Source organism: Protopterus annectens, chromosome 8.part1 (genome assembly GCF_019279795.1).
Source record: "Protopterus annectens isolate FY-2018-M chromosome 8.part1, PAN1.0, whole genome shotgun sequence".
NCBI classification, from domain to species: domain Eukaryota; kingdom Metazoa; phylum Chordata; order Ceratodontiformes; family Protopteridae; genus Protopterus; species Protopterus annectens.
The window spans coordinates 164,760,272-164,785,152 of record NC_056742.1 but is presented as its reverse complement, the minus strand read 5'-3'; the positions used below and the strand labels follow the sequence as shown (position 1 = coordinate 164,785,152).

The window sequence follows — 24,881 nt, the reverse complement described above, 5'->3', positions numbered from 1 at the left end:
AAAGCCTACAGTTTTCTATATGCAGTCACAATTAACACAACTGGTGAGAAGAATTATTTACATAAGTACAAAAGTGAGTTACCCATATTAGCCATTGTAAACTGCAGAACTAGTCAACTGACCAGTGTCATATAACCAGCTGAATTCCAATTCATCTTGAAGTGCTATTTTTTTTTTTAATATTGTAAGTTTTTTTAGTACTTTTTATATGAGATCGTAGCAGGTTTCATGAAGCTAGACCTATTCTTAGAAATTTTTTTTCTCCTATGGCTAGATTCAGTAGATGTCTGACCAATGTGATTGCACTTTCTTGTAAGGGAGTACCTTTGATCTCTGATTTGGAGTACTCTTTTGAGAGGTGAGCAGTACCCAATATACACAACTTTGAATATTAGTGAATTGAGGAGAAAGGTGGCTATAACAGGTATTGATAACCAATGTGCCTTTTCATATAAGGTAGAGTGGTATTAGTTTGAATTTGCCAACAAAGAAAAAAAAAGTATTATTAATGAATTAAATAATTAATTTATTTATTCATTCATTCATTTTATGCTATGCTATTTTATTTTTCAGTGATTGGTGCAGTTTTCTAGCAATCCCATGTTTTTGTCTGATCAATTACAATTTTCTCTTTATTAATTTATTAATTATTATTTGTTTTATTTTAGTTGTTCATAGGGTTTATGAGTGCATTTTATTTTCACAAATTATATAGTTTTTTATTATGATTATTGTTATTATTGTAATTATTATTATAAAAATACATGTAATTTAAATTTAGTTATGGTGTTGTTGCCCATGTTTAGCCTTACATTAAATTTATAGTTGTGTAGTCCTGCGGGTGTGTTTTTAGTATTTATGTGCATGTGTGTACTATTGAAATTTCGGGGTTCTTTAATGATGGTTCTGAAACTCCAAAAACATTTTTGGAAAATAGGAATGATGTGCAAAACTTAATGTTACACTTAAAATATATTTTTGGGAGATATCCTTGCACTGCCAATGTGATCGGGATGTACCCTCACACCTCTGATACTTACATAAACTCCAATATTGCTGTACCTCAAAGAAGAAGGGGTACTTGGTCATATAGCAGTTTCAGAGTCAGCAGATATTTCCCTGTAATTGCATTTAAGTTCCTTGACCCTACAAACAGAAACCTTATATATGATATGTTTGTATTTAACATGAGCTTTGTACATATTTTTTCCTAATTAGAATCTGGTCCATATTTTTTTGAGTTATGGATAAGTTTGAGTTTTGGGTTTCTTTATGTCTTCTTCACATATTTATTAATCTTTAGTTTTAGAAGTAAATTCGAGTTTGGGTTTTGCTGCAGGTATTCTGTTTTGTGTGTGTGTGCGTGTGTGCGCGCATGCGTGTGTGTGTGTGTGTGTGTGTGTGTGTGTGTGTGTGTGTGTGTGTGTGTATGTGTGTGCATGTTTCTGTGCATCTATTTTTATGCTCAGTGCATGACGTTTCTTTTATTCAAAATGTTGATCAAAAACATAACAATGGGGGTGTGGCCAAGAGGGTGCCAAGCTAAGAACTTTCTTTCTTAACTCTCCTATCTGAACTATATTTCTGACAGGAATTTTCAAGTATATGAGGTACTGGAGTTATCATTTGTGGAATTCTTCATCTATTAAGAAACCTTGAAGTATGTATCTCATTTTTGAACTTTTATTTTATCAAATTCCTACCAACTACAAGCAGTAAGGACTCTGACAGTTCTTCAATATGAGCTATTCTAAAAACAACTCACAAGACTTGTCTTTCAAGAAAGAGTTGCAATCCTTGCTCAACAGCATACATGATCTATTGATAAAAATTGATAAAATGGATAATAAGCTTGATACTTTCAAAGATGAATGTAAAAACAGATGGAACAAATGCATGAGAAACTGTCTTACACAAGAAAACACAGATTGCCAGCATCAAATAATCATTAAATGATATAGAAAGCAGAGTGCCCGGAGAAGAACATCATGTGGAATTTTTAGTAAAACAAAACAATTCTTGAAAACAGATCTCACAGAAATTATCTGCACATTTATGGACTACCTGAAATAACTGAAGGAATGATATGGTTAATTTCCTTACATCCTGGATTCCTGACATCTTGAAATGACCAGACTCTCTTTCTTTTGAAATTGAAAGAGTGCACAGGTCTTTGGCTGCTCCCTTATCATCCAGCCAACTAAATAACAAATAAAACAACAACACAAACTAAACTAAACAAAACCCATGCAAGGTCTACATAGACTCCAGCAGGACAGATTAACTAGCACTGAACTAAACTAAAATAATTACAGAAATGTTATTTAGATAACCGCTTTCATTTTATTTTGCTTAAAACTTCATCAGATCGAGTATGTTAAAAACCTCCATTCATTTAAAAGCTCCACAAGTCACCTTACAGCCAAGTCTCCCATGCAATAAGCTGCATTTAAAGCTATACACACACACACACACACACACACACACACACACACACACACACACACACACACACACACACACATATAAAATATAGCATTTACACAATTGCCCCTAATCCATTCCCAACATCCTCATAAAATATTAAAACAAATAATATATTATTAAACGTATTATCATTCTAAAATTTGATCATTTAAACCAGGTCCCACACATGCATTTAAATAAAGCTACCAGTACAACTCGCGCTTTTCCAAATGCAATGTCCTTGACTCCCCACATTCATTTTTAACCAGCTTTTCCACTATAAAAATGTGGTCAGGATACTCCACAATATGTCTTGCTAAGGCACTAGACATATTTGCTTTTTTTATATCATGTACATGTTCACTAATGCAGTTTCTAAGCCTATGCTCCATTTTACCTATATAATAGGAAGGACAATGCTGGCATAAAGATGCGTAAATAATATCAGTGGTGCAACAATCAAAAAAGCCTATAACTTGCAAATGCATATTGTTGATCTTAAAATCTTTATACACCATAATACAATGGCATAGGGGACAATGCCCGCATTTTGACATACGATATACACTAGAGTTTATTTGCATGTGGGCAGTTATCTTTGACCCAAATCTCTCAGTTATAGATTTCAAACTCCTACCCCTTCTGTAAGTAACCTGTGGTTTCTGACCCACCTTGTCCAAAACTGACTTATCTTCCATAAAAACAACCCATTTTTTTCAATATTTTTCCTAACGATATAACTATCTGCATTAAACTGGGTAACTCAATGAACTATTATAAAACATGTCAGTCACTTGTCCCCCTACACAGTCATTAATTTCTGAAGTTGGTAAATCATTACCACAACCTTCAGACAAGGTGGCGGCTCCATTACCATTCACCTTACCATGCCCATAGTTCAAAATAGGTTTATAAAATGTTCTTTCTCTTTTATTTATAACCTCATACATTAATTCATCCACAAATAAAGTTGGGTACCCCCATGCTAAAAGCATATTTTTAATGGTGTCACATCAATCTAAAAAGTCCTGAAATATAGATGTAAGCATTAAGGTCAAAGGTCAAAAATCAGCCATTACTGTTTTTTTGCTTTTTAAAGAGATAAACCTTTAGTTTAAGCATTGGCAAGTACTTTTAGTCTCTCTTAATGACAGTAATATGTTCTACAGTTAAAGATTTATGTATACTGTTATACACGTTTCTTGTTTTATCTCTTCCTGTTATTTAAAGTGACAAGCACACATTTCATTCCTATTTATTTTGTTGAATGAAGCACTTACTCTCATTGTTTTAATATACAGTAAGTAGTCTGCTTATAAGCCTTTACATTTTCTTGGTTAAATAATATAAAAGCTGTCAATGATATTAAAAATAAGCTCTAATATATATTTCACAGTCATAAATTACTTATGATATATCTCATATTTTTAACTTTAGTACTGTTATAATATCTGAATAATATTCATAGCAAAATGCAATAAAAGACAGTAATATCTTTTTATTCAATATTATTTATCCATTATATGTTTGATCTGAATTATATTGGCTTGGTGTTTATGCACAAGATCTATTTTAAGCTAACTGTGTATCATTTGTACAAAATGTCACTCAGATGTGTTTTAGTGTGACATGAGAACTATTTATCTTACTATAACTTAATTAATATTTATTTTCTCTACAACTATAAGATATTTACTTTTGTAGTTTATGATGACATTAATAAAAATACCTGCTATAAGCACCTTACTGATTCATCTATGTAATCAAAATATTTTTTCCTTGTTGTGCATCTGGTTGTTTGCATATAAGTTTACTTAATTATTCCTAACAAATGTTTTAGTATAAATCTTTATATAAATGCATACTTATGCTGTTACTATGTTTAAACTCTGAAAAACTTCCCTTTTCTTTCTTTAATAATACATTCAAAATCATTAATAATACTTTACATATTAACAACAGTTTTGAGAATGATCCTAAACTTCATAACATTTCATATTATACATTTTTCTTTAATTAGGAATGAAATTACATATCACTATGATGTAAAGATATTTCAAGTATTAACACAATCAAATTTACTATTTTCTGTACAGTGTTAATGTTTTAGATGGAGTGAAGAATAAGTTTCAGGACTGAGTTTAGAAGGTATGCTTGAATGGTAATGCTATTCAGGTGTGGGGTTTTACATCCTAGGAATGGTCCAGAGTATTTTTATGTTTTACATTTAATGTTTTTTTACCCTAATGTATACTTGCAAGTGTCTGTGATCATTACATATAGTGCATTAGAAGATAGCTATAAACTTTTCTCTTCATTAAGACATTCTTTCTTCCCTTCTCTGAAAGTAATAGTAAGCACTTATGTCTAACTACACTGCTAATGACAATATATATAAGAAGTCTATCTCCATTAATGTTAATGGTTTAAATAACAGTAACAAAAGGTGACTTTTTATTTAAATATTTAAAATTGTTAAATGCTCAAATTGTTTTACTACCAGAAACTCACTCATTACAAGGAGATATAGACAGCTTTAACTCTAACAACTATTCTGTTTTAGTAAGTTCTCATTATAAACACATAAAAAAAATAAAAAAAGAGGGGTAGCAAATTTGTGGAGAAATTCTGCTTTGATGCCCAAAAATTATAAACACATACCATGAAGACTCTGGCCTGTTTTGTTTAGTATCCTTGAATATAAATGGAAAGATTTGCACATTAATTAATTTATATTGGATTCCTGGCTTGGGAGTGGTCAAACATCAGTTTGAAGATATTTTGCAATATTCTAAGAGGAGTATAATACTTGTGGGAGATTTTAATTGTATTTGATCTGCTAGTGGCACTAATGCAAAAAATACACATAGGAAGCTAGCCTCATCAAAGGCATTATCTGACTTTATTAACATGTTTAATATTAAGCTGAAATGATTTTTCTGACTCCACTTCATTATTTTTCACAGATTACTCACATTGTCATGGCACACAATCAAGAACAGCCATGCTATATATTTCAAGATATATTTCTTCAAAACTTGATAAAGTCATGGTAGTTGCATGACACTTATCCGACCATAATGCAATTACATTTGACTTAGTAGTGAATGCTAAACAAAATGTAAACATTACTAGAATCCTAGCATATATAACAAATCTAAAAGACTTTAAGGAATTATATGCTAAGGAAATTCAAACCCTTTTAAATATAAATCTTACTGAGGATACCTCAGAAAAAAATTGTGTGGGATTCTTTGAAGTCATATTTATATGGGAAAAGTTTTAGCCTGGTTTATAAATAAGAAAAAAAAACAGTGAAATAAGGAACTAGTAGAGATACAAATGAAAACAGATAATCTAAAACTAGATATGCATAAAGGAAACAACAGTTTGCAAAAAGAACCTGATGGGTTAAACAAAAAATATTTACAAATACTGCATCGTAAAACTATGATTAACTTAGAAAAGATTAAATTAAATTCTTATTCCATGAATCCCATAAATCAAAGACGAATAACAAATAGAACAAAGATTCTAAAATATAATCAGATTAAATAAGTATATATTTCTGGTACTAAGGAAAGAGTTTCTGATTAAGAAGTTATTTTAGAGTCTTTTAAAACTCAATTTAATTAATTCCTACAATACTGAAACTGGACTACAGAATGTAATAAGATCCTTCTTTAAGAAATTCATCAATAATAAGATAACAGAAGAACAAATTAAGTTAATTGATAAATCAATTACAATGTCTAAGATTAAATAACAAATTAATAAACTAAAACTAAACAAGACTCCTGGAATTGACAATATTATACCAGAAATTTATAAATGATTACCTATAGAAGATTTACATTTATTGTTAAGTGTATACACTTCAGTTAAAGAAAATAATAACACCCCTCCTTCTTCGATATACACTTTAATACAGCCAATTTTAAAGTCAGATAAGGATCCAAAAGAATGATCTCCATATAGACCAATATATCTTTTAAACATTAATTATAAAATGTTTATGGCTATATATGCTAGTAGAATTAAACAATCTGTCCTTTTATTAATAGATGAAGACCAAACTGGAATCATAAAAGATAGAAACACATATGATAACATCAAAATAATTCTCCTTATGTGTGTTTGCATAGGTCATTAAGCCATTTGCGAATTGTATTAAGACGAATTCAAATATAAAATACATTTATGTCACTGATACTTTAGTTTCAAAAGTTCAACTATTTGCTGATGATAATAGAAAACAATAAACATGTTACCAAAATAAGGCTCAAACACTGTGTCTCAGAAAAACTAATATCCAGCTTCAAAGGTAATAAAGTTAATGCACTTGCTAAACATGTGTTGAACACTGATTCTACTCACAAGTTTATGTTTTTAGTTATTGCTAGAACCTATGAGAATGTTAGATTAGGGGATATACATAATAAAACTGAAGATCTTGAATCTACTTGGATTGTTAGGTTAAGAAGTGATGTTTTACATGGTCTCAATGAGTCCATACCCCTGAAACCCAAACTTAAGCTGAGACCTCTGAAGAGGTAAATAGTATCTATATATATATATATATATATATATATATATATATATATATATATATATATATATATATATACATATATATGAAACTAGTGATTTTTTATTGTTGTTGTATAGATGGTATATGCTTTTAGCCTGCATATAATGATGTTTTTATCTAGTGTTTATAGTTATTTTCTTAGTGCATATGATATGTCTTTAAGTGTTGTCATGTGATTTTATGCTAGCTATAAAGGTGTGTGTTTTTTCTGTGCTAATTGTTACACCTGATGATGCCTGTTTGGTCAAAGTGCTTGTGTTTGTGCACTGAATAAAGATTTCTGTCTTGGATATAGCAGCCTTGACTGTGCCTCTTCATTTTTTGAAGCTGGATATTTGCTGATGATATTTTATTGACATTGAAAGATCATAATTATTCATTACAAACATTATTTGATACTATAGATTCTTTTCAGGGAATTTCTGGACTTAAATTAATTTAAATGAAAATAATACCAAGATATTGCTAATAAATTCTAATTAGATAAATTCTAATACAAAATATGTAAACAACAGCTTGGATAATAAAATTAATTATTTAGGGATCACTTTAACAAATTATATAAACAAGCTGTTAACTGTTAACTTTAATAATATCCTAAATAAAATTAAATATCTCATAAAAAGATGGAATAAATTATTTTTTATTATTTATTTATTTATTTCCAGTTTGATGACCGCGGAGGTCCACTGGCCTCAGGGAGCCCATTTTCAGTGGAGGCCCAGGGAGAAAAGCTCCACATTACATAGTTTAGTTACAAAAAATGTCCGCATTACATATTTTAGTTACAGATACAATTGTAGTAAAGAAGACGCAATTACAATTTCATTTCATGCAAGAGAAACAGGCATAAAATATTTGGTTAAGTAGTACAATTTTGTTATTTACAATATGTACATTTATGTTAGGTTAGCTTGAAGTCAGAATTAGTCAGGAGTTTAAGGGGTGGAATGATTATTAGGTAAGAGAGGAGAGTGCAGTTGCATTTCCTGTTAGAGGAAAGATAGGAATGTAGCTGAGTTTTAAAGTTTTCAAAGTTTTCACAAGTCCTTAGAGAAGAAGGAAGAGAATTCCATTTTTTAGCTAAGGAAAAGGATATCAGAAGCTTACCAGCAGGATGTCTGGGTTTGTGGACAATGATTAGGTTTTGATGAGTAGATCTGAGAGTTCCATGAGGGGTATAAGGTTGAAGGATGTTAGTTAGTGCAGGGCACTTAATAGGTTAAAATATTAGTCTGTGGGCTGTGGTGATTTGGAGATAATCTAGATGATTGGAGAGTTCAAGCCAATTTAACAAATGAAAGGAAGTACAATACTGGGAGGGGAATTTGGCTTTGGTTGCAAATTTGGAAATCTTATTATAACAGACGTCCAATTTGGAGGAGAGAAAGACAGATACATTTATTAGTAGAGGAGCACCATACATTAGTGAGGGAAGTAGATAGATAGTGGCTAGAGTTTGCCTGGTGGAAGGAGAGAGGAAGTGAATGTTTCTGTATAGCAAACTAAGTTTTATATGGGTTTTCTTAATGTTTTGCTGGATGTGAGTATCAAATTTTAGGTGTTCATCAATAGTAACTCCAAATAATTTGGCGAAGGGAATGACCTCTATAGTAGAGTTATTTTGGCTAATGATTTGGAATGAGTTTTTATCAATATGGAAAGCTTTTGAGGGAGAGAATAGAAGTATTTTGGATGTGTTGGCATTTAGCGAGAGGTTGTTTTGGAGCATCCAAATTTCAGTGGTGGAGAAAGCAGTTTGTGTCACTGTTTGGAGCTCTGGAAGGTTAGAGGTGCAGCAGATTAAAGATTTTTTTACTATGGAGGACAAATATTTTCTAATTTAAATGATTATTTTCACAAAAATATTATATTTAAGCTGTCTCACTACTCCCTAAGCTTTATATACTTCAATTTGACAAATTAATGTTAATTTTTTTATGGTATGCCAATAAACCCAGAATTGCATTAAACAATCATTTAAAAAATTAGGAAGCAGGGGGTCTTAATCTTCCAGACATTGATATGTATTGTAAAAACATTAACATTATGGTTAAACTCTTCATATTCAGCCACGTGGAAATGAATTCCAGAACAAATTTGGCTACAATCAAACCTCTTATCATTGTCTGAAGGCACAAATATCCTGTCTGATAGTACATATTGGTGAGAAATTATATCCTAGGTAACAGAAATAAACATACATCTTCTAAAGTTATATCCATTACATTATCCACTTTTAAAATATTTTTAAATAGAAAAATAGATATCAAGGACTGGTCTTTTTTATTATTCCCAATTGCAAATACACCAAATAATATTGACACTTTTAATATTAACAAAATTACTATTATCAGAGGAAAAAAATAATTTTTTGGTATCAATTGATGGATTCAGGGTGGATTCTTTATATGAAACAACTCATGCATTTATTTTATTTTGTTTATTTATTTTACATTTGATTACCGGGAAAGTCCGACTGGACACAAATCCTTTTTCAGTGGAAGCCTGTGGAGAAAAGCTCCATGATTATGAACAATAGTTGTTACACTAGGGGAGAACATTCATAGCAAAGAGTACCGATGAACAAAAATTATTACAAAAATAAAGAAATATTAATGTATACAGAAGCAAGTATATACAGTTTTATAATTTACAAAAAACATCATAAACAGGAGGCTTTTACAAGAATACAAGTGTTGTTGTTGTTGGTAATTATAATAGGCAATTTTCAATAAGGGAAGTGACCTAGATACTGGAGATGTAAGAAGGATAGTCAATCTTTCTGTATCATAGATCTGAGAACTTATACTTATATATATTACTCATTAATAAATTTAATCTAGATAATGAACTGTGGCTGATACTACAAGAAATAAGGCAATACATTTTAACTAAAACTAACTCAATATATCCATTAACCAGGCAAAACATTCTTAAACTAATAGAATTTTTGATTATTATGGGTAATCAAACAATACAAGGAAAAGGCTATATTTCTTCAGTATATAAATTAATTAAGAATACAAAACCCTACTTTAAAGAATTTCCTTAATGCGAACATCTTTTTTGCTACAATGAAAAATTATTTTCTTGGAAATATGTTCATAGAATTTCTATATTATACCACATAAAATGTAATTAATGTTTAATCAAGAAATAGGATGTTGGAAATGCAACCTAAAAGTGAAAGCTAACTGGCAACATATGTTTTATGAATGTTACTTACTTAGACCATTTTGGGGAAAAAATGAATTTTTTCTTGCAAACTATTTTTAATGACAATTTTCAGTTGACCAAATCATTGGTTTAGTTTAATGACCCTATACCTAAATGTGTTCCTAAATCTAAATATTCATTACTTTGGATTGTATTAGCCATTGCCTGTCAAACTATTACTACAAACTGGAAGATCGAGATTTCTCCTACATTTAAGGAATTCAAGAACATCACTCTCAATGTTTTTGGAATGGAAATAGCTACTAACAAGACAAGAACTGAATCACTTTTTATTATAATGCTTAGATAAAAGTCACCGGAGATACTTGAAAGAACTGACTGTGATATACTTTGCATTAGATCTTTAATCTGAAAAATTATAGTGTATATATTTCTTAGACACCCTTGTAAATAGTTTTGTTGCATTTTGGTTTGATGTGTTCTGTTTTTTTTTCTTTTCTTTTGTATGGTTGATTAAATTAACATGTATGAATCTATTTCTATTTAACATTATATAATATGAAAAATAAAAAAAATGTAAAAATACTTGTAAAAACAAAACAAAACAAAACAAAAAAATATATAACAATGGTAGGCTTAGGAGCACTGAATGTGAGTAGTGATATGAGCAGCATGGTTGTAAGAAATACATACATCCTGGTAGAGACTAAGATGGCCAAGTCCTATAGACACTGCTGTTTCTAAGCTCTCTTAAAGCTAATACTAATCTTTAACTTCTAAGGCAGAGAATTAGTTTTTTTTCAGCTCAAAATAACTAGCCTGATAACTTACTCTATGCATACAAGTTATTCAACTACTTGAGATTGGAAGTAGTACTTTGAAAATAAGCACTGTTTGCTCTCTGCCATGTACTTGCTACTGTTACATTCTTCAGCCTAAAATAACACAAAGAAGACAAAAATGCAAACTGATGCTGACTCTAGGGACACACAAACTTCTAAAACTAAATTTTCACTGATTGCTTCTCTAGAAAAAGACACTTTACCCAAAAGACTCAGAACGGGTAAGCAGCACGAATCTAGTAAAATGTCCAGTAAGTGCAAAACTGAGCTTTCAAACCTAGAGGAACTTAAAAATAGCACTACAACCTTTACAACTAGCTGTCCAAAACTTTTCAGACCAGTTAAAAACCTCCGGCGAATTCATCAACCAGATCATAACCAGGGTTGAAAAAACAGAAGCTAATGTACTGGACAGTGAAGTCAAAATTGAAACACTACAGAAAGAATCTTCTTCAAATGCAAAATACATACAAAAACTACAGCAAAAAATACTGGACCTGGAAGCAAGATCCAGACATGACAACATTATTTTAAGGGGTTTGCTGGAAAGCATGGATCAGTCTAGCTTGTTAAATACAGTCTTCAACATTTTTGCCATCCACCTAAATAACACAGCTGAAGCTAGACAAATAGTCATTGAGAGAGCCCACAGAGCTCTTCATCCCCCTTTGTATTCTACCAGACCATGATTAGTCTATGTCAAACATCTTAATTACTAAGATGTTAGCAAACTACTTACTTTGGCAAAAAAAAAAAAAAAAAGAATTCAATTGCCTGGAATGGAGCTAAAATCTTTTTTAATTAAGACTTGCCACTACAAATAAAACAAGAAAGGCAAAAACTATCACCATTCTGTGCCTGCCTGATACAGAATCAAGTTAAGTTTAAGATGAAATATCCTCATACTCTTTCTTTTTAACACCAAGGCTCCAAATATACAATCCTCAGTGTAAAAGAAGCTAAATCAATCTTTTTCAATGTATTTAAAACTGTTTCTGAAGCTAATACACCAAAATGCTGAATTTAATAACTTTTCATTACTTACATACTTGAACAACATGAATCACTGCATTCTGACTTCATAATCAATGATTTTAATGCTAAAATATTCATTCTAGCACTTATCATGGCCAAACAACAGCTTTTTGGATGCCCAAAGCACTTCTTTCCATGTGGGAACCACTGATCTACTCCATACCATGATCTCCATGATTCTACAGCCCTGGGTAGGCCCAAAACACTTTGTTTCAACTCTGACCTCCCTACCCAGAATGCAACACTCTCTTAAAGGGCTCTAGCCATTTTTTTTTTGTTCCTGCCTCACTTCTAAGTAATGAAGCACCCTCAAAACAGATTTTAGTGAGGCAATCTCTTCAAGAATAATTGATTCTGTTTTGTTCCAGCATCCTTAGACTATCGCTGCTGTTTTACTTTGTCTAAAATCAATACTGCTGATGTTTATTCACAGGACTTCATACCAACTCTGTATGCAACCCTACCGCTAAGTACATATTATGTGATTTGATGCTATTTTTTGTAACATTTACAGGCTACATCCAGGTTGTTAAGTTATACTGCTGTATAATTCCACTTATGCTAAACTAATAAATCCAGAAAAAGTCCTCTGCAAATACAGCAGTGCATGGCTTAAAGAAACAGTCTTCCAAAAACAAAAGCCAGCACAAGATGTGTAGAGTATAACTTTATTATACCTTATCACCGAGGAAGGCTTGAAATGTATGCTGAAACCAGTCTGTCTGTGATAACTTTATAATAAAGTTACACTCTACATATCTTGTGCTGGCTTTTGTTTTTGGAAGACTTATCCTAAACTAAGTCAATTCTAGTACCTTTATTCCAAGGCAGTCCATGGTTAAATGTACTGCCTTTCCTAGAAATACATGGCTTTTGTATTGTTATATGTTTAGCAGTGGCTTTTCCATACAAAGGATACATTAACATAGGCAAGACGTACTCACAGCCCTTATATCCATATTATAGTGCTTCCATACTGTAAGAGGATGCTAAACACAGATATAATACACCTATTTTATTAAACTGATATGTTTCCCTCCTGCTTTTTGGGCACAGCCCATGAATATGTTGCAGAACAATCATACACTCTATGTTCATGAAGGCTCACCCACTAACACTAAAAGGGTACTAGCCTATAACAGTTCCTCTCTAAATGAACTGGGTTGCTGCCAGAATTATACCTGTTGTCATTACCTATCATTTGCTTTCTGCTTGATGCTATCAGCTTTATTTCTGTAGTATAATTAGTATTAACTGAAAATTTGAACTTGATAGATGGTAAATGTGTAATTTCTCTGTTATATATGTGAAATGTTTACAATCTTTCTTTGCAAGATCTGCCAGGTATTGACAGTTGTGAAATGTTAACAGCTACACCTATTTCTTAGTTTAATCTCATATTGAAACTCTATGTCATATTATACTTTTTATTTTGTTTATACATAGAGAAGTGTCTCCACAAAATAGAATTGAAGATTTTATTCAAATTACTTTCACGCAGTTCAACATGGGTCATGACATCTTTTGTGCCATACTTAATTATTCAGTTACACCTTAAGTGAGACCTCCCATAATTATGTCCAGTCCCTATTCTCTACCTTAGCCCACGTAACACACTAAGAGCTAGAGAGTTTCAGTTGAAATGTTAGGAAGTTATGTTATCTATACTCTGTAAGTATTATTTTTTAACTTTGGGATTACATGCTATTAGAAATACAATGCTTAGAGAGCACATGATCATTAACCATCTCAATGTTTATAAAGTTAGATCTCTATCACTTACATTCCCTATCTCTTCCGGGCTATGTAGGTTTGTGATTAGGCACAAGTTAATTGCAGGAAGAAACTTTTATGGCCACTGTCATATTTCCCCCCTTTCTCATTATCAGTGTAACCAAAAATAATCCAGCTGCATGTGAACAATTGACTCATGGAATATTAAGGGGATTTAGATAGAAAAGAAAAGAAAATTATTTTTTCACTTGGTCTTTAAATCTAAAGCCAAATTAACTCTAGTGGAGGAAACACATTTATTACCAGAACAAAGGAATTATGGGCTTGAGAAAAAAATGGATTAAGTCTATTATAGCCTCTGGCAAGAATATGAATAACTCAGGGGTAGCTATCATAGTGAAAAAAAACTTCCCCCAGGAAGTCAAAAGCTATGACACAGATACTGAAGGCAGGCGATGTTACATAACATTCTGCTGCCCACCCTTAGACAAACCTATTATTTTATTAAACGTATATGCCCCTTGCACCAAACAACACAAATTTACCATGAACATTTACAAAATCCTCTCCTTCTTCCCTAACCACTACTATATTCTAGGCAGAGAATGGAATGCTATTCAAGATCCACTAACTGACAGAACAAACACTAAAACCAAACATAACAACCATCCTTCTTTAGCCATAATGGAACTCAGGAATTACTTTTATTTATTTGATCCCTGTACCTCTCAGTCCAATAACACCCCCAATAATAAATTAACTTTTTACTCACACTGCCATAAGATTCGGTCCTAGTTGGATTTGTTCCTTTTCTCTAATATCCTCCTCCATTATGACATTTTATTTCATACTGAACCCAGGTTCTTCTTGGACAAGATTACTGTAACTATTGACTGGTACAGACCCAACTATTAAAAAGAGAGTACACAGCTGAGCATTTAACCCTAATTTACTAAACAACAAAGAGATTCTACAGGAAGTTGAAGGTACCCTTGACCAAGTATTGACCTCTATCAAACATAGCCAACTACCCTTTGACATATATTAGGCCTTCATTAAATCCATGATCAGAGGCACTCTCATCAATATAGCATCTTAGTATAAAAAATTAGCTCTCCCAAGAATGATCTATCAAAAATAAAATTAAGCTTGAGACCCACCTTCAATCCACTTTTAATACTATATCTGAAAAACAATTAATCCATTTACAGAAAATGCTTCTGGAACTCAATAATAAAAACTTAGCCTTCCATGAAATAAGGACTTTAACAAACTACTCGGAGTGGTCCCATGTGCCCTCAAAATGCCTTGCTAGATTAAGCAACCAAAACAAACTCATCCCAACTATGACAGAAATAACCTATCAATGTAAGAGCTACCATAAAAAAACATAAAAACTAAGATATAATTGACATTTTTGAACAAATCTATAGAGGTTCATATAGTTTCCCTGACCTTCATTCAAATAAATCAGATATAGAAACTTTCTTGAACCAACTAACTTTCCCTAAACTTAGCCCTGAACAACAAACCACCCTATCATCTCCCATTACCCAACAAGAAATCATCACAGCTATCAACAAGCTTAAGGTCAATAAAGCTCCAGGTCTGGATGGCTTTACCACAGAATTCTACAAAGGTTTTAATCAAAAATATTTATCTCCCTTCTCCTTCTATTTACCGACATTACTTATAATGGAATAAAGATTTACACTTAAATGCCTCCAAAATGATTTTCATTCCTATATCCAATTTGGATCTTAAAAACCCTTGGAATTGTAGGCCCATTACTCTTATTAACCTTGACATGAAGATCTACGCTTCTGTCCTAGCTAACAGAATTAAACCTATTGTCCCTACCATTATCTCCACTGAACAATCGAGGTTAACTCAGAATAGACAAACCTTTAATCACACTCTTCTTCTTGATGACTTCTTAACCCTTTCTACCACTAATTACAACCCCATATATACTCTGGCTATCGATGCCTCTAAAGCCTTTGACAGACTGACTGTAGAATTCCTCCAATCTACTCTCTCGAGGTTCAACTTTCCTCCAGCTTTCATACAATTTATCGAAACTCTATACTCCAATGCCCACACTATTTTACAAATCAACAACAAACTTTCTTCTCGAAATTGATATTAAAAATAGAGCTAGACAAGGGTGTCCAATGTTGCCCTACTTATTTAACCTCTATATTGAATTTTATTTTCTGTTAATCACCCAGAAAACCTTTCATTGTATTCCTACCCTCTTCAATAATAAAATTCCATTCTCAGCCTTTGCTGATAACCTTAACCTCTATTATTCCCACCCCAATTCTTACCTTCCAAAAATACTAGACTCAATAGATAAATACTCAAAATTATCCAACTATAAACTAAACTTAGAGAAATCGACCATCTTTAAGTAAATAAATGCACACAGCTCGATAGAGAACCTGAATTTAATCCACAATAACTTAAAGCACTTTTTGTTTGTTCTCATGGCAAACTTCTTCAGAAGTACATACAAAAACAGAAGTGCCAACTTTGTTTATTAACATTTTTATATGTGTTTATACGTAATATCAGTAATTTATAATACATCTGGTTAAAGGTGATACTTTAACACACATATATTTTTAACCTGAATGTTAATTTTATTTTTACGTTGTGGGGCATGTCGATGCATGACAATTAGTTACACAACTACATGTGAGCATTTAAACAATCTATCATCCAAAAAGATTTGAACAGATGGGAAAAATTACGCCACCCATTTTTCGCCAAAGCTGCTATAATCAAAATGAACATTCTACATCATCTACTTTATGTTTTCAATGCTTCTAACATAATAATTAACAATTTTTTTAAAACTCTCCACTCATCTTTATCCAAATTCCTATGGTCCCCCAAATCAATTAGAATTAGCTATAATAGACTAACTCTCCCAAAAGACAAGGGTGGTTTAAGTCTACCTGACTTCAAACATCATTATGGTATTATCAATGGCAACAAGATAGTAACAATATCAGATTATGCTCCCAACTTGTCTACCTGGTCTCCTACATGGGTAAAATTATACTATAACTATATTAAAACATTCAGCTTCAGCTCCAAAGCTCCCCATTTCTGAATATGGAAAACCTAAAAAACTTCAAACTACAATCAACCATTAAGCATAAACTAACTATACTTCAGAAGATCTTCAAATCTCTAAAACTGTCCATTGCTTTCATTACCTTGCAACCACTCCATCTCAACCCCAACCTTAAATTGAACAACAAAATGATCAACCTTGATAAATATCCCCTTATCAGAGAGTTAATTATAGCAGATCTCTTTCCTCTCGGAAATAATTCACTATCCATAAGGCTACACATGTCTCTACTCAAAAGTTATACAATCATCTTAAGACAAATCTTTGAACTTTGTCATAATACCTTGGAAGATACCTCTTTAAATCTAAATGATATTAAAGCCTACAAATCCATATGGAATCTCCTCTTACTTAAGAAGAAAAGTATTTCTAATTCATACAAACTTATTCTTTCTGTCTGAACCCAAAATGAAATAATGTTTTCAAACTACTGCAAAGACCAAGATCCCACCATTTCCCATAACCAAATTTCCCAAGCTATTCAACTTTCTTTGAAACTTAATCCCCTTAAAAACTTAATTATACCCAACTTATGATCTTAAACAACACATACCTTACCCCTGATATACTTTCTAAAATCTATCTCTCCTCCTTTCCCTTCTTTCCCCATTGTACCAATCATAACGCTGACCTGCTACATATTTTTTGGAATGGTAAATGCTCTTATAGACTCTGGTGCTCCCTTAGAGTTTGTTTGTGTCTTTCGGCTTTTCCTTCAGTTGGAAAAAAGGGATATGAGAAAACAACTTTGTCCTTGAAATTCACAATATTACATATCCCTTCTACAGGACTATCCAAACTTCAGACTCGTATCTTAATAACACTCTTTTCCCTTGTCAAACTTTATATCACCCTTAACTGGAAGGCTAGATCTCTACTCACTTGGGATGGATTTAAACAACTTGCTACCAAACACTTACTTGCCCACAAATATCTGAAATACACCCAAAGACTTAGTACACACTTTAATAAATATTGGGATACTTTATTTGCTATCATTCTAGCTTAATCTCTGTTAACTTATCTATTTTGTTGGACATAAAGTGTATCTGTAGTTTGTTGTATATAAGTCTGTGTTACTTTCATTGTTTTGGTTGTGCACTGTCTGTTACCATTTTGTATTGCATTATTAAAAATTGTTAATAAAAAGATTAAAAAAAAAGAAATACATACAACCTCTCTGAGATATACATACATAATTTCTGAGATATACATACGTCCTTTCTGAGATAATAAATTCTTCATGGGCTTAATGAGGAAGCAGGCATTTAGAATGCATGACACAGATGTTAGGCTGTCCCTAATTAGATGAAGGAGGAAGCATAGTTTGATTACCTGTGAGTGAGCTGCAGTTTTTCAGATAGTGAAATGACCTAAGCAGTTAATGGTTACCAGCATTTCAGTAAAGGTTTTGAGGATGAAATCAACTTTTCCAAGTAAATATGTTCTGTTCCTTAAAAACATGTTTGTTGATATGTTAAGAATGTTGTAACAGAAAAGAGCATAGAATTGTTTGGACACCTGAAATTGTTAACCGTGGTGAAATAACCATTCGTTTCATTGTCACAATGCATCTGAGTTATACCAGCAAATGCTCTTTATTGTTTAATCATTTCATTTTAAATATAGGCTCTAGCCAGCTATTCTAATGCTGGTTGTACACTTGCCTTACATTTTGAAATGTAGTATCTCTGACAACTTAATGATTCACGGTTTATTGATGCAGTAAAACACATTGGTTTAACAAACTGATGTATTTGTATGGTCCATTTTATATGCTGCAGGACCACACAACACAAAATGATCTTACTCTAGGGGTATACAGAGAGGAATGCTCAGCTGTAAACATTTAAAGTGCATTGAAAACATAAGTAGAGTACCAAGTAGAAGCTCCTAGAATACTTTTAGATTTCAAACCTTTCCCAAAAGCCATATATGAAACCGAGGCCCTGGTAGAAATGGCCGTGAACTGGCCTGGAATAGATTTGTCATGATGAGTACAACAACAAAAGGTCATGACCTTAGACAACCATTTGGAAATAGTCTGTTTTGAGACAGGTTGTCCCTCTTCCTTACCTTCACAAGAAATGTATAATTAATACAAAGAAAAGAAAATTTAGTTCTGTTAAGAGAGTACCTGAGTTGTCTGTCAACATCCAAGGTATGGAGTAGCTTTTATCCCTCATTTTTAGGTTCAGGAAAGAAATGGCTTAATCTAAACTTGGACACCACTTAAGGCATAAAAGAAGGATTAGTTCTCAAAGCAACCCTTTCCCTATGGAACATGAGATGGGGTTGACTCAACATAAGCATGTGCAACTCAGATACCTTTCTTGCAGAAGTTAGTGCAATCTGTAAAACTGCTTTCCATATTATGAACCTCAAGTCAGCCAGATTAGCTGGTTCAAATGGAGCAAGTGTTAGCTTCTCCACACAATATTAAGGCCCCAAGGAGGGGCCACTGGTTTACTTGGAGGCCTCATATGTAAAACATTTTTCAAGAACATTTTCTCATGAGCCATCTTTAAAAAAGGAAGATCCATGGGTGGACATGCTGAAATGACAGATAAATGAACCTTGATAGAGGAATAAAAAAGGCCAGAAGATAGTAACTCACACAAATACTGTAACACCGAGAACAACTAGCCATGAATGGGTGCTGGTTATGTTGTTGCCATCAACTAGAAAACCTTCTTCATTTGCTATGATTTTATATGATTGTCTAGTAGCAGGCTTTCTTGTCTCCATCATTACCTGCTGCATACCCTCAGAAAACAGGTGCCTAAAAGGAGTTAAGCCACTATCACTCCTCTTGTGTGAGTACAGCTATTCTGTGAGGAAGTAATTATCCCTGGCCATTTCCACAACAAGGGAGAACCATGGATGCCTGGTCAAGAAGGGAGTCACCATACTGGTCTCAGGTATTCCTACTGAATCTTCAGAAGTACCCTGGGTATTAGTAGAAAGACATACAGAAACATTCCTGTCCAAAGAAAAGAAAAGAAAAGAAAAAAACACCTGTCTTCCAGGCCTTCTTGCATGGAGTCTTAGAGCAGAATTTTGCCAGTTGACTGTTCGGAGATGAGGCAAATAGTTCTATACTTAAAGAATTCCTCAGATAGATCAAATCTTGGAAAATCCCTGTGAGGGTCTCTGGTTCTGCTCAGCATGCCAGTAAGTTTTGCTCTGACAGAATGTAGGATGCCTGTAGAGTGAGAGTATGCAGTAAAGTTATATCACAAGCTAACATGGCTAGTCTTCAAAGGTGGCATGTCCTGGTTCCTCCTTATTTGTTGATGAGCCACATGACTGCGGTATTGCCTGTAACAACTTGAAGAGATCCTGGGGAAATAAGATGGTTCAGAGAGTTGAGTGCCTTGATCAGGGCAAGCACCTCCATGATATTTATGTGCTTGCACCTGTCCTTGTATCCCACACCCTCTGCACTTTTATCCCTTGTAAAATTGCTCCCCAAACAAAGTGCAAAGCATCTTTGGTAACTGACTGCTTTGGAGCAGGGACAGAGAATGGGAGACCTGTATTTAAGGATATCTGTTGTCTCCACCAAAACATTTCTCTTCTGACAAACCCTAGGACAGTGATCTTAAAAGATAAAGGGTGTTGATGCTGGGACCAAAGAGATTTCATATACCACTCTATCTTTTCATGTGACATCTTGCCAAGAGTATCATGTAATTCATAGATGAATGAGGTCAAACATTCTGAGATACTCCATCGGAGTGACTGAAGTCTGAGTGAGAAATCTTAGAAAGAGACCTAGATTAAGATCTATTTTTCCTGTGGAAGAAAATCTTGAAAAGCTCTTTGAATTGAGGTGTCCAGTTTACATCCCAGGAACACAATCCTGTGTGATGGAGTCAAAAAAGACTTTTGAATGTTCTCTTGGAATCCCAGCTTCTGCTACAGCTCTTTCACCCAAGAAGGAAACTCATGACATTTTGAAAAAGAATTTGCAAAGATAAGCAAATTGTCTAGATATGAAAAAAAATGTGGATACCCTGTAGCCTGCAATGGGCTATAATTGGAGCCAGACACTTTGTGAACACTCTTGGTGCAGTGGATAGTCCAAAGTATAAGGCAGAAAACTTATAATGTGATCCAGACACACAAAACCTTAAGAAACTCCTGAAGTCTGACGGAATAGGGATGTGATGATAATCATCATTAAAGTCTAATGTTACCAGAAAACTTGAAAGAGGAAGAAGTGACAGGTTGTGAAATGACATAATTTTGAAATTGGGCACTATCATAAACAGGTTTAGAAAAGAAATGTTCAGAACCGGTATCCAATCATTCTTCTATTTTTTGGCACTAAGAACATCCTTGAACAAAACCCCTTTCCCACCTGGGGAGGAGGAACTATTGTATTACTCCATGGGTCAGCATGTGATGAAGATCAGGAGGAAATAAAATGTTCTGATCTGCAAGATGAGAAATGAACTCATGAAAATGAAGAATTTCCTACCACTGCCATCTGTAAACTTATTGCGTGATCCCATTTGTCTGAAACAATCTGTCGCCAAAGAAAAAAATGAAGATGCAGACTTTCTGGAACAGAATAGGGGCCCTGGAAGAAGCATCAACAGAGTCATACACACACTGCAGACAATGAGTATTGACCTGTGCAACAGAAGAAATTAAGTTATTTAAAGCAGTTTTTTTCTTCACAAGAAGAGGCTGTTGATAAACATTCCTCATAATTTTACAATATGCCAGAGCAAACATTAACATTTGGCCCTGACAATTTAAAATTCTAAAAATAAAATTACAGAAGTATACACTTGTCCCCATACCTATCAAGAAATTTTCCATCCTTTTTAGAAAGAGTAGGGTTGGAATTAACTAAGTACTTAGCAGCAGTGAAATCAGCTAAGGCTATAGCTGCATGGTCTGGTTTGGGAATAGTGTATAAACATTTAAAAGACTGAGAAACTTTATGCAGCCTATCTGCCTTTTTAGGGACAGCCGGCTATCAGGAAAATCACAGGCAGTAATACACATATCTTTTAAAGCCGACAATTCAGGAGGAATGGGTGTAGGTTCTGGAAAATCCTTCTGTAACAACACATAGTATTTTCTGAGGGACTGGGAAACCTTAGTGTTCTCCCACTGAAAACTCTGGGACATTCTAGCAATAGACCCTCAGAAAGAGAATCCTTCACAGGAAGAATCAGAAACTGAGCTCTCTTATGAGTCTGAATCAGAAATCTGAAGACAAAACCCTCAATCTGTCCCTGCATCTTCCTGTTCAGATTCAGAATCTTAAATCTCTTCAGAAAAAGAGGCATCTCTCTTTTAAAAGAAACTACTTGACAAGAAGGACCAATAGCCTGAATTAAACCCTAAGCTAGTTCCAGTAAATTATTCCTATCCAAATAAATTTTAGGAGGATTAGCTACAGGTCTGGTTTTCTATTTCTTTTTGACAGGAAAAAAGGGTACAAGCTTCTTGCTAACAGAAGCCGCTGCTTCCCTGGGAATAGGTAGCATTCTGAGTTGAGGGAAACTTCCCCTGTCCCATCTCCCAGGACTGACAACAAATGCTCTACCTTGCCCATTTTAGAGACTCCAACAGCTGCACAAGATGTGGCTATTCCCCTGTCCATAGTGGCTTTAAGTGCTACATCAGTGGGATTCTAGGTAAAAGATGAATGGTCTGAGATACAACAACTGGCCAGACAGCAGATTCACCCACCTGGAGCGAAGGCAAATTACTAGCCTGCTCTGGTGGCAAAGGATGTTTGCTTAACTTTTAATTTTTGTGGCTGGAAGAACGACCAACCATGGGACCGACAATCTGTTCCATGGTCAACTGAAAATGGTGCCTCTTTCCTGAAGAAGACAAGCAGCGAATGCTGGTAAAACTATCAGTCCACAAAAGTTATTTTTTCACAGAAAAAAAAAACAAAGTAAAAAGCAGTTTCAAACACTATGGCAGCCTCACAATGGAAAATTAAACATAATTTCAAAACAGAAAATATGTTATTAGTTAATTTAAACTAATTTAAATCTGGCAGAAAAAAACATGTGCTCCCTTTAAAAGTACAATATATCTTGAGTCTGTCCATTTAAACAAAAGACTCCTAGCTTTAAAATAACTTTCCTGAAAAGTAATAAAAGATCAGTAAATATAAAAAAAATTAATTTTTTTCCCCCAAAAGGAATTTATCTGCCCAATAAAGTAAAGCACAAGCCAACCGTCTGTCTTCAAAAGCCTCTGAGGAGTGTAGTCTTTGGTGGCAGTAAAGCTTTGAAGGACTTCCTGCCAAACTTGTCTTTTAGTTAGCTCATCTCGAGCTGCTTGACAGTTTGGGTGCATGAAAGGTGTCCTGAAGATTTGGAAGCTAGTTGGCTGTTATACCCTTGGCAGGATATAAGCCATATAGCTAAGGCTACTTCAGCAGTGATCAATATGAAGAACTCATATTAATGATAAGATATACACCACAAGTGTAAGAAAAGAGCTGCAACAATAGAAATATATAAATACAGTGTTCAAAGTTAACTTTCTTACTTGTTATACCATGCAAATGACTACAGGGACTACAATGTTATGCATTACTTGCTCTCTGGGTTTCATCTTGTTATGTATTTACTCTCTGCAGCAAATAAAATATATTGCACCTCAGATGTGTAGTGTTTTACTTTAGATGGATAATTTTTCCATGTCTAGAGTTGTGTTCTGTTATAAAGAATGACGGTTGAGCACTAAAAATGATGAAAAAATCACCTTTAATACAACTCGATGCATCCATGGCATTAGAGAACAGTTTCTGTAGTATATAGCATAATTGTCATCTTAGCAGACATTCTGTTACTGGTTTGAAGCATCAGGACTAATAACCGCTGCCTAGTGAATGTCATATTCACAGCTTTTCTAGTGCTTTAATGCGTATGCGACAGAATTCTCTGTTCCACAGTGAATGTAATATAGCTCAGCTTTACAGAAATGCGTTCTCACATTCTAGAACACACACACAACAATGTCCCTTTATAAAGGGCAGAGGGTGAAAGGGGCTTCATGACACTATTGATTTATTCTATGCCTGCAGTTAAAAACTATACCCAGACAGATAATAAAAATAACTGCTGTAACCATATAATGGCTTCCTGCTTCTAAAATTGATTTTATCGTTAAAGTCACACTCTTCATTTTCTTAAATCTCAAAGCATTTCTTTAACTAAGGCAAAACAATGAAAGTACCTTAAAATGCCCGCACTGACATACTTCAGATGTGTTTCAATGATGCTATAAAGCAAATCTCAACTAAAGTGTTCTTGTTCTCCATAAATGAACAGCACTTTCATGATTTCTTGTGGAATAAGTAACACACTAACATCTTTGCAGCAGCCCCTGCAACTCACGTGACAACTGTAGACAATTGTGAAAAGATTGTGACAAATGCGGAACATATTCAAAGCTGGCACAAATTCTGAAAAGGCGTTTTGGAGACAAAAACTGTTTAATATGTCATGCAGCACCACTGATATTCTTTTGTCAGAAAGTAGGGCCATTGTTCTTTGAGTAAAATCATGGTATGCAACATTTAATTGGATTAGGGAAATAAAAACAGCGAAGAACAATTCTGTTCCAGCTTGAAATATATATTATTAACTAGCTAAATAGGTAGCAGAGCAGTATATTTGTTATGCATAGAAAATGTGCCATGGCAGAGTTTAGTAATAATTGAGCTAAGTTTATGTGGCTGTAAATGTAAATGTGTGAATGCATCAGTCATTCTATATATAACCCACCACACACACACACACACACACACACACACACACACACACACACACACACACACACACACACACAGGAAATAATACGGCATATGTACACAGCTACTAGTTTTCTCCCTTTGCCC

General features: G+C 33.5%; 1 long non-coding RNA gene across 1 annotated transcript in view; it reads right to left on the bottom strand.

Moving 5' to 3' along the window:
- The window catches only part of LOC122810077, a 269,661-nt gene extending 245,308 nt beyond the window's left edge, over positions 1-24,353 (bottom strand). The window contains exon 1 of the long non-coding RNA XR_006366046.1: positions 24,218-24,353. This is a non-coding gene — a long non-coding RNA (uncharacterized LOC122810077). The remainder of the gene's footprint in view (positions 1-24,217) is intronic.
- Positions 24,354-24,881: the final 528 nt, after the last annotated feature.